This window comes from Myzus persicae, unplaced genomic scaffold, assembly GCF_001856785.1.
Source record: "Myzus persicae strain clone G006 unplaced genomic scaffold, MPER_G0061.0, whole genome shotgun sequence".
Taxonomy (NCBI): domain Eukaryota; kingdom Metazoa; phylum Arthropoda; class Insecta; order Hemiptera; family Aphididae; genus Myzus; species Myzus persicae.
In genome coordinates, this window is record NW_019100847.1 from 485,628 (window position 1) to 495,372 (window position 9,745).

The 9,745-nt window shown below is 28.6% G+C and overlaps 1 protein-coding gene across 1 annotated transcript in view; it reads right to left on the bottom strand.

The window, feature by feature from the left end:
- LOC111026415 (protein numb-like) overlaps window positions 1-8,427 on the bottom strand; it is a 34,705-nt gene extending 26,278 nt beyond the window's left edge. The window contains exon 1 of the mRNA XM_022304493.1: window positions 7,971-8,427. The gene's annotated coding sequence lies outside the window, so the exon portion shown is untranslated. The remainder of the gene's footprint in view (window positions 1-7,970) is intronic.
- Between the last annotated feature and the right edge of the window lie 1,318 nt (window positions 8,428-9,745).

Sequence of the window (9,745 nt, forward strand, 5' to 3'; positions counted from 1 at the left end):
TACCAACGAAATATTTTTAATGAAAATAAGTTTCCGAGCAAATACGATTCCAATAAAATATAGTTCAATATGTTACAGTTCCAACTCACCAAAACATAATATCGATGTTTCCAATAGAATATGTTCCATAAAATTACATTTCCTAGCTGATTTGTTTCCGACACGATGAGTGGTGACACAATATATTTCAAACGAATTACGTTTTCAATGTATAATGTTATGATTAAACAAAAATACGATTCCTACAATATATGTTTCCGATGACATATTTTCAACAGGAATACTGTTACGAACGGATAAGTTAACTTGTGCAACCTGCTTCGTGCACTAGAAAAATTAATTAACATTAAATAGGTATAGCCATAGGTCATAGCCATATACCTACTGCCTAGGTGTATAAATAAGTACAGTTATTAATTATTTTCATCATAATATCATACGTATCAGTCTCTGTTATAATTAGTAAAAAACTATTGTTCACCTTTATAATCATTATTAATTAGTTCAACTTAATCGGAAATTTAACAATTATCAAATACGTTGACAGTATATAGACATATAGGATCTTAATAATGTACTTATTACTTATTAGTTATTACTATACGGTCTATACGGCTATACAATAATACAAATCGTAAAATTGTTTTATTTTATTTTACCGAACCATTATAATTTATAGGTACTCCAAAATTGTGATCCTGTTTTTTCAACTTTATCAACTTTCCACATTTTGTATTCCTTATACGAATTTCAATTTTAACCATGTTTGTTTTCTACAAAAACCAATCAGTGTTTTCAGAATATAAATCAATAGCTTTAAAATCAATTTTTCTTTGTAGTGATTTTGTAATTCAATGCGTGGTCATGTATTTATACCATAATATTATGCCCGATTATTTATATTAGATCCCTATTCCTTGCTGCAATTTTAAATTCAAATAAAGATTATGTTAAAAATTATGTTATATTATAAATAAAAATATCGAATTATACATTATACATTAGTACTAATAACAAGCTATATAATTATAATTTTGAAAGAAAATGGAAAGTATAAAAAAATTGTGACCTATATAGGTATCAAGCATCTACTATCAATTTTTGAGCAACATTTGAAATCATAAAAGTATTTCATTGTGTTATTTTGGACTTAAAATTCATATTTCCAATATTTTAATTTTAATTTAAATAATTTTACTTTTATTTAAATACAGAGGCGGTCTCGTCCGTTAGCAAAGGCTTCCAAGTCCTGGACCTTATAGGAGGCCAATCACAACAATAATATGAAGGTATTTTAAATTTAACGACTTAAATTAAATTTAAAATTATAAACCAGAATGTGGTTTTTGGTCAATGTGAGATCAAATAAAAATTGTCTAAATTAGTAACACCCATACACCCTACAAAATAATTTTTCTTGTCATTATATTTGTTTTTGTTAGGAAAATACTAAATACTAATTGTACTTAAATCAAATTTAAATAGCATTTTCATTTTAAATTTGTATTGTTTTACTCGACACTATAATATCATGTAGGTACCCATATACTTAGTTGTGCTATTGTGGTACTATTTATTTTAGAGTTCACAAAATTATTATAGTTTTGGCTGGTAAATTGCATCTTCACCTGAGGGCTGAGGCGATATTCCCATATTAATACTTATATTATACACCCAGTACGCACTCCACGCAGCTTTGTTGCGATAAAACAATTTTCTAGCAGCCACAATAGATTTATTATTTATAGGTAGATAAGAAATTTCTATTTGACAGTTGATACTATATGGACCACTAGACAAGCAATAAGTGTATGGAAAGCGTAACAGCATATAGATTATAGGGCGATCTTTGTTTACTCGTTTACTCAATATGTTTGCTAGTGTGGGGTAGTAGAATAAGACATCGATATATTTATAGATTATTGTATTTTTTCGTCAAGACACCTATACATTAGTGCGAGCTGTCTTACCGCCGCTCGTAATGCTGTTGTGAACAGATACGCTGTAAAGTTCTGGTCTAGTAGTACGTATAAGCGACACTTTATAAGGTTTATGATTGATACCAGGTGGTTTTACTTAAATATTGACCCACTATATAAAATCCACCTTGATGTACGAGGCAAGATTTTTATATACCTATACAAATTACGAATCATAAAGAAATAAGAAGCGAATTTAATAAATGTTGCGGTCGTTGGTTACCTGTTCTCGGCCAACAGGATAAATATGAATTACAATATTTATTATTTACAATAATATAGGTGTGATATTATTATTTTTAAAACTTATTAGAATTATTATACAATACATATCATATACATTTTATTTACAATAATCACGTTATGTGATTATAGGTATAGGCGTACAGCTAGTTATTTATAGACATGCAAGAATATAGAAAATGTATACACTGTTGGACCTAAAACTGTAATTTTTGAATTTTTCCAAGAATGATGAACAGATGCCGTTTTTTTTTACTATTAGTCCATTTTACTGTTATTATCGCACGGGTCAGTGATTTTATAATACAGCGAAAAATGAGATGTTTTTGTAGGAATACTGTTTTTACATCTATCTCAAGGTCTTTATAGATATGTTCCACTACAAAGAAGACAACATTTAAAATAATTTACGTAGGTGTATTGCACCATTTTTCATACTATATAAACACTTATATTTTTTAAATAAAATTAATTTATACTGATTAAAGTAATTAAAACCTTCTCTCTAGTCTTTATGGTTTCTACAGAAGAAAAATTACGTAAAAATGCATATTAAATATAGGTATCTAATATTTCAACGACACGACAACAGTATCGTTTATTATCAGAGCATTCAGAGTTTCAGAGCCAAACAAGGCCTTGTACAGGCATATGTTTTTATTGTTATCGCTACTCTTTTAAGTATGCTACTAAGATTTATAGCGTAACTCAATTTAGTCATCATAATTTATTATATTATATGAATTATATTATTTACCAAGTATGAAGGTTAAAATGAAAAAGACATAATAAAATTGAGATGGAGAGTTCAGATTACTCTAAAAATTCAAAAAATTACTAAAAATTACTCCTAAACGTCCACTCTTTCTGTTCAGTCATTATCAAAATAATAATATTTAATCTTATATTTATGTAGCTAGGTGTAGGTAATAGTAAATAAATTATTATTTATTTTACTGGAGAAAGAAAGCAATATCATTTAAAAGTCAAATATTTAACAATTTGATTTTCTTTCTAACATTTAATATTTAAAAAAAAATATTAATTAAATAACTTTGTCCAAATAATTTATAAACTTCTTTTGTTTACATTCTGATATCAATCCTGATGCTGTTTATTCAATATGAATCGTTCAATATGAATCGTTAAATTAAGTATGTGCAATGACTTGGACAGTTGAACAGCATAAATTCACTTTCACACAACGGCGTGCACATTTTATCCAATGGACGTAATCCAAAATGTCAATACCTATATCCAGAAACCAATCTAGTTTAAAACTAACAAAATAAGAGAGGGGAGATTTGTTTTCAAACATTGTTTATTGCTTCATGTACAGTTTAATATTACACACATAAAAACTATATGATACACTATATAGGTATATATATTATTACATTATACAATGTAACTATAAATATTGAAACGATATACAACCAATGGCCTTGACCAAAATATAACGCGTTTCACATTTTTCTTCAGATTTTTTCTTTTACTAAGGCCCAAAACAATGCATGGAAATTATTGTTTTTATTTTCAACATTGTAGGTGTGGATAAATAATTTTTGTTATTTTTCTATCTCTAAGAAAGTCCACAAATATAGCGTTATATGCATATATAATATACCTAAACATAACATGATATTCAATGAGACATTGACTTCTAATTATACCTTGCTGCAGGAAAAATCAAAATAATATATTTACTATTAACTGTTTGTAGTGATTAACGCGTAATATTTTATAGTTTGTTACTTGGGCATTTCGAATTTAATATATAATAAGTTAGATATCATATAATAGAGTACAGAATACAGACATCCCACGCATAATACTTTTAAATGAATACATTCTAATTTCTAGTATAGTAATATACTATATAATAATCGTATTAGCATTCGTAGATACCTATACTAACAATTAAATAGTCTACATTATGAAAAAAATGTGTGTATACATTTTTCTAAAGAAAATATTGCAAGGTCGTATTTTCGATAAAAAGTTTAATTTATTTTGTTATGAATGTTTATTTCAAGTGGGTACTGAGATTGTCCTTTACAGGCAATATGCCTACTTAAGTTTTTACATTATAATCAATAACACAACAGTAAACAGATAGTGATTAAAATAAGATACAATTTTATTTTTTCTATATTTCGAGATCAAATATACCAAAATTTTTTGTTAAATTATTGATTTTGAACTAATTTTTATTCATTATAAAATGCTAAACTTTAAAATGTTTATGAATAAATCAACCCAACAATCGAATTCGAATATAATATGTTTAAACTCATTCTTAGTTTGATGCTTGACATTAATATAATTTATTGCTTAGTTTTTTTTACAGGGATACAATTCAATTATATTTATGACTTGTTCAATTTAGTTGTTAATAAACAAAATATGATTGAGTATCTACCATATAGACTATAGACTAATATACTATACGACCTGCGTATTATATAATACGGCTAATATGGGTGTAGGCGCCATTATAAATATGATCCAATAACACATAACTTGTTATAATGGTTTGATTAATACTATAGTAATTGGATGGACTAGGGAAGGGTCGATTCTTAAAAAATTAACGGATTCGATTCTGATGGTCTGACTTTAGCTTGCTCCAAAATGTCTGACTTCAGTAGTTCAGTCCTTTGTATTGTTAACGATTATACTTTATTACAGACCTACTCAAATTATAAATGAGTTCCTTTTTAATTCTGATACAAAATTACTTTAACAAGATTTATCCAATAAATATAACGACATCAAATAATAAATTATTTTTATTAAATATATAGGTACATTTTTTGATTTTGTCATTATCTTTTGGATAAAAAATTTAAAAATGTAAATTTAAAATGTATATTCTACTACTGAAATTTGTAAAAAATGATTAATAAAATATAATTTGTAATTTCATACTGTATATAATTTTATAATAACTGAAAAACAAAATTTAGCATATCGTATGAAAATAACTAATTAAAACAATCTCGAATACATATTATTAAGCTTTGTTTATCAATTATAAATGAATCAATGAATGGGTATATTATGTTGAACTAACTGTAAAAAATGTTAAGCTTAATAAATATGTACAATCATATAAAATAGGTACCGGTACCTAATAGGTAGTGTACCTTCATAGTGTAAAAGCAACTCTTGAAAATAATCACGTGTTTATTCAAGTGTGACAAACAAATTTTCAACAGTTCAATTTTTATCACGCTATACTGTTATAATAGTTTAGGCACCTACTGCTTTTTACCAACTAACAATAAACATTTCATTTACCTATGATTAATTTAAATAAAACTAGTAACTACCTATAAGCTGCCCATATAAAGTACGAGCAAAATTGTCATAATATAAATTATAATAGAAGATCACTAAAATATCTTAAAATAATACCTAATATCGTAAATAATATATAATAAAAACCTGAAATGTTGACAAAATTATAGGCAACCAAAAATAATATGCCTTTTTTATGATGAATAATTTTATATTGAAAATTGAGTTAAACTTAAAATTATTGATTTTTTCAACCAACAAATTCAAGCAAATTCAAACAAACTGCATTTCATTCGTGTTGTTGAAGTTTTAATAAACAAAGAAAAGAATACTAGCAATTAGCATAATCATCAATTTAAACCTACGTTTAGTGAAGTACTATTCGAATTTACCAAAAGATTAGTTAAAACATAAATCGTCTAAAGTATGAATAAGTATATTATGTCATAGGTGTAATTAGAGGGTATTGAGGATGATAAGTACCTCTAGTTTTGAAATTATTACCCTCATAATAACATTTCATAACTGAAAAAAGGGTCTCTGCAGCATCCCCAGTTTTTTTTTTATTGAATTTGCCACTGGCTTATGTAGATTCATACAACTTATGTATAAATTCTCATAGGTAGTTAAAATGTTTTAATTAAATGTCCACTAACCACTACTTTAGTGTGGCGAATGGTGATTAAGAATTTGATAGGACTTATTTACATATTTCCAATAAATAATTCATTAACAAATAATATGAAAAATAAAATATCTAATAATTAAGGTTACCAAATAAATTGAAGTCATACTTATTAATATACAGGTTATAACAAAAATTAGATCACCTCGCACTGCAATATTTTTATGTCATGTTATTATTTATAATATAATGCTTAGTTTAAACGATTGTTCGAAAGTAATTATAAACAAAATATGAGTTAATTTATGTTATATTCAAAAAAAAAATAAAACAGTGGCCCAATTAGGTACTATTTCAACATGCATATATTTAACGAACAAATTATATTATTAAATTATGAAATTGGTCGACGGATGCTTATTTTGGTAAGATTAGATGATCCACTTTATAAGAAGAAAAAAGATAACATGCACATAAGTCCTATTGCTAATAGTTTAAATAATTAAAGCAGATGAATATCGTTAGGTAAGCGCTTATTTATTTTTTTAAATTATTTATCCGATGTTAGAACATTTCTTTTCTACATGACGTTGATACCGTTTATACCTGTATAATAAAATATGTACCTATATCTAAAATGAACTAACACATTTTAACAACTGTTAAAAAAAAACTTTTATGAACTTTTTTTTATTTGAACTACCGATGATTGGTAATTATAGTACTTCATCATCATACATAGGTATACTTTTTATCAATAATGTAATTAACTGTTGATAAATATATACATATAAAATATGGTAATAAAAAATAAAATACAATTAAATTAAATTAAATTAAGATTTATTAACTCTGTATTTAAATGCCATTAGAACAAGATATTGAAAATATTCCTGTACCAAGTACTGTTTCCCTATTCCTGTCTGACTATATGTATTCTGTATAATATGGGTACTAGGTATGAAAAATGTATTAAAATATTTCCAATTTCTCAAACTGTGTAGACTAGAAAAGCCACATTTATTCAAATTACTTAAGATATCTATAGGTCAACAATTTATTTCAGATTTGCAAATAATTAGAATACAGGCAATAATAATAATTAATAACTAATAATATATTAGATTTATTATTTATTTATAAGCACGAGGCAACAGCCAACAGTCATATATGTTCCTTTAAGTTAAGATTTGTCAACGGTTAATACAACTTGTACTTTAGTAGATACTTACTAGTTACTACTTAGTTCTTATAACGAAAAGATTCCCTTATTCTTATGCTGAATTACATTAGTGATGTATAGAAAAACCAATCAAGACATTTCCTTTAACCTTCATATTATACCTACCTACATAAATAATAATAAATAATAATTTAGTTACCTAGCCACCTAGGTATGGGTTTTAATTGTATAAGGATAGTATAAACTTTTTATTGACAAGCAATGTCTTGTATAGTAAGTAGGATTAGCAATCGACTACTTCTTATTCGGGTGGTATAATTATTTATTTGAAAAACGATTAGAATCATAACTTTCCCAGAGTGTATGTTGGACGTAGGTAGTGTACCTAGATAGGTACATAGAACATACATACATATATCGTTTTCCTGGATAGTGCTTTTTAGTATTCTTAAAAACGCGATCAGGTCGAACGACTGTTTTAAATATCGGGCCGTTTTAAACACGAAATACCTATCGTGGGCATGTAACGGTACCAGGTCAAGTTCAAAGCTCACCAATGTCTTATAAAATAATATTATTATGAATTGTACGTAATATTGTGCAGTAAAATAACTCACTGACCAAATTGTCAACTTACACGAATTTCCGGCTGCGTGATGTGTATGTCTGCAAGCGATTTGTTCGATCCGCACAATCTCGCTTTCCGACGAGTTTTTCATTTTCTCACTCAAATAGCTCATGGACTTTATTCCAAACGTAATGTATACTGATATCGGATTTATTATAATATTTCGGGGTACGTATATAATAATATAGTTTAATATCTTAACGACGATATACGACAGGCTGCGGACGGAAAATATATTATTATTCAAACGAAACGTTATTGTTGACGAATTGTTGAAACACTCGCCTCGGACTTTCAGGCTTTACCCGCAGACAATATTGTATAATATTATTGTTGTATACAATCTCAACACCATAGAGCACAACAATATTGTGCCATCATAAACCTACAAGAACATAACACAACCTGGGGCGAGTGACTTCGCGAGCCACCGAGTACGCGAGCTCGTGTTCTACTAATCGAGAGTAACGCCGCGATATAGTAACTTCACCGCCGCCGCCGCCACCACCTACTATTATAATAGTACTATATACTACGACCGTCACCACTCCCTGCCCGTCACGCGACACGCTCACGGCCAGCGGTGGCTCACGCCAAAGTCTCCCGCCGCCGCCGCCCAGTCGCTCGATCGCTCTCTCGCGGCCGTGCCCAACGTGCGTGGCGCGTACGGGCGGCGACGAGCGCGAAACTTGGGCAGTACCGGCGCAGACGCCGCGACCTTGGGCGGACTGGCCAAAGCTATAGTTTGCGGGCGGGCAGAGGCATCGCCGCCGGGACGCTCGATATTTGAACAGTGCGCCGCAAAATGACGGTGGGCAAGGCGGCGCCTCCGGCCTCAGCTGCTGTAAGGAACGCGCGCGTTTGGCAGTACGTCGCGCGTCGTCGTCCGCATGGCTGGATTAGAAACTTTGACCTAACGATATTTGAACGTATTTACCTACTGAACGACCATCACCAAATATTTCATTTTTGTTTTGTTTGAATTAACAAACGCCAAACGGGTCAGCGGAAATTTTAGAAACAGATAATGATTACCTATATTATTACAACAAGTAAATATAAAAATATGCATACAAAAAACAAAGACTACCATAAATAATATAATATTACTATTTTTTTTTGTTTATTATAATATTTTATATTATACTGTTAATGTATAATATCACGTACTTAAACGTATAACTAGGGCAGAGGATTTGACGCTCTAAAACGCACTATAGATAATCGATATACAAGCTCGTAGCACTTAATAATCCTAAAATATGTTCTAAAAATATTCACTTTTGCACTATTTACCAATGTCAAATAAATAAGAAAACTTTTATCCAAATGTAACTGCAACTTTCATTTATATTGATTAAGAAAAAGACAATTTAGGTTATCATTGATTGATCAACAGTAACCTTAAATTAAAAAAGAACGAATTCTCGTTTTTAATAAACATAACTAAGAATAACATAAGGAAAATGTGCAAAAATCAACTAAAATATGTCTCAAAAAGCAAAAACAACTGTCCTAAGTATAATAACACACATTGAAAATACAATATTAAAATGATTATTTAAATACCGATGTATATTCAGACATTTAGGCATTTTATATTATACACAAATGTGGTTATATGTCCAATGTCCATTAAAGTGAATCAGTGGCGTCAAAGTTTTCAAAATATGAACGGGTAATTTCAAAACTTTGCGGCCTCAATTTCTTAATTATTTGTTAAAGGGGTAGCCTAATATATTACATTTAGATACTCATATTTCATAATAATGATTTAAATAAAC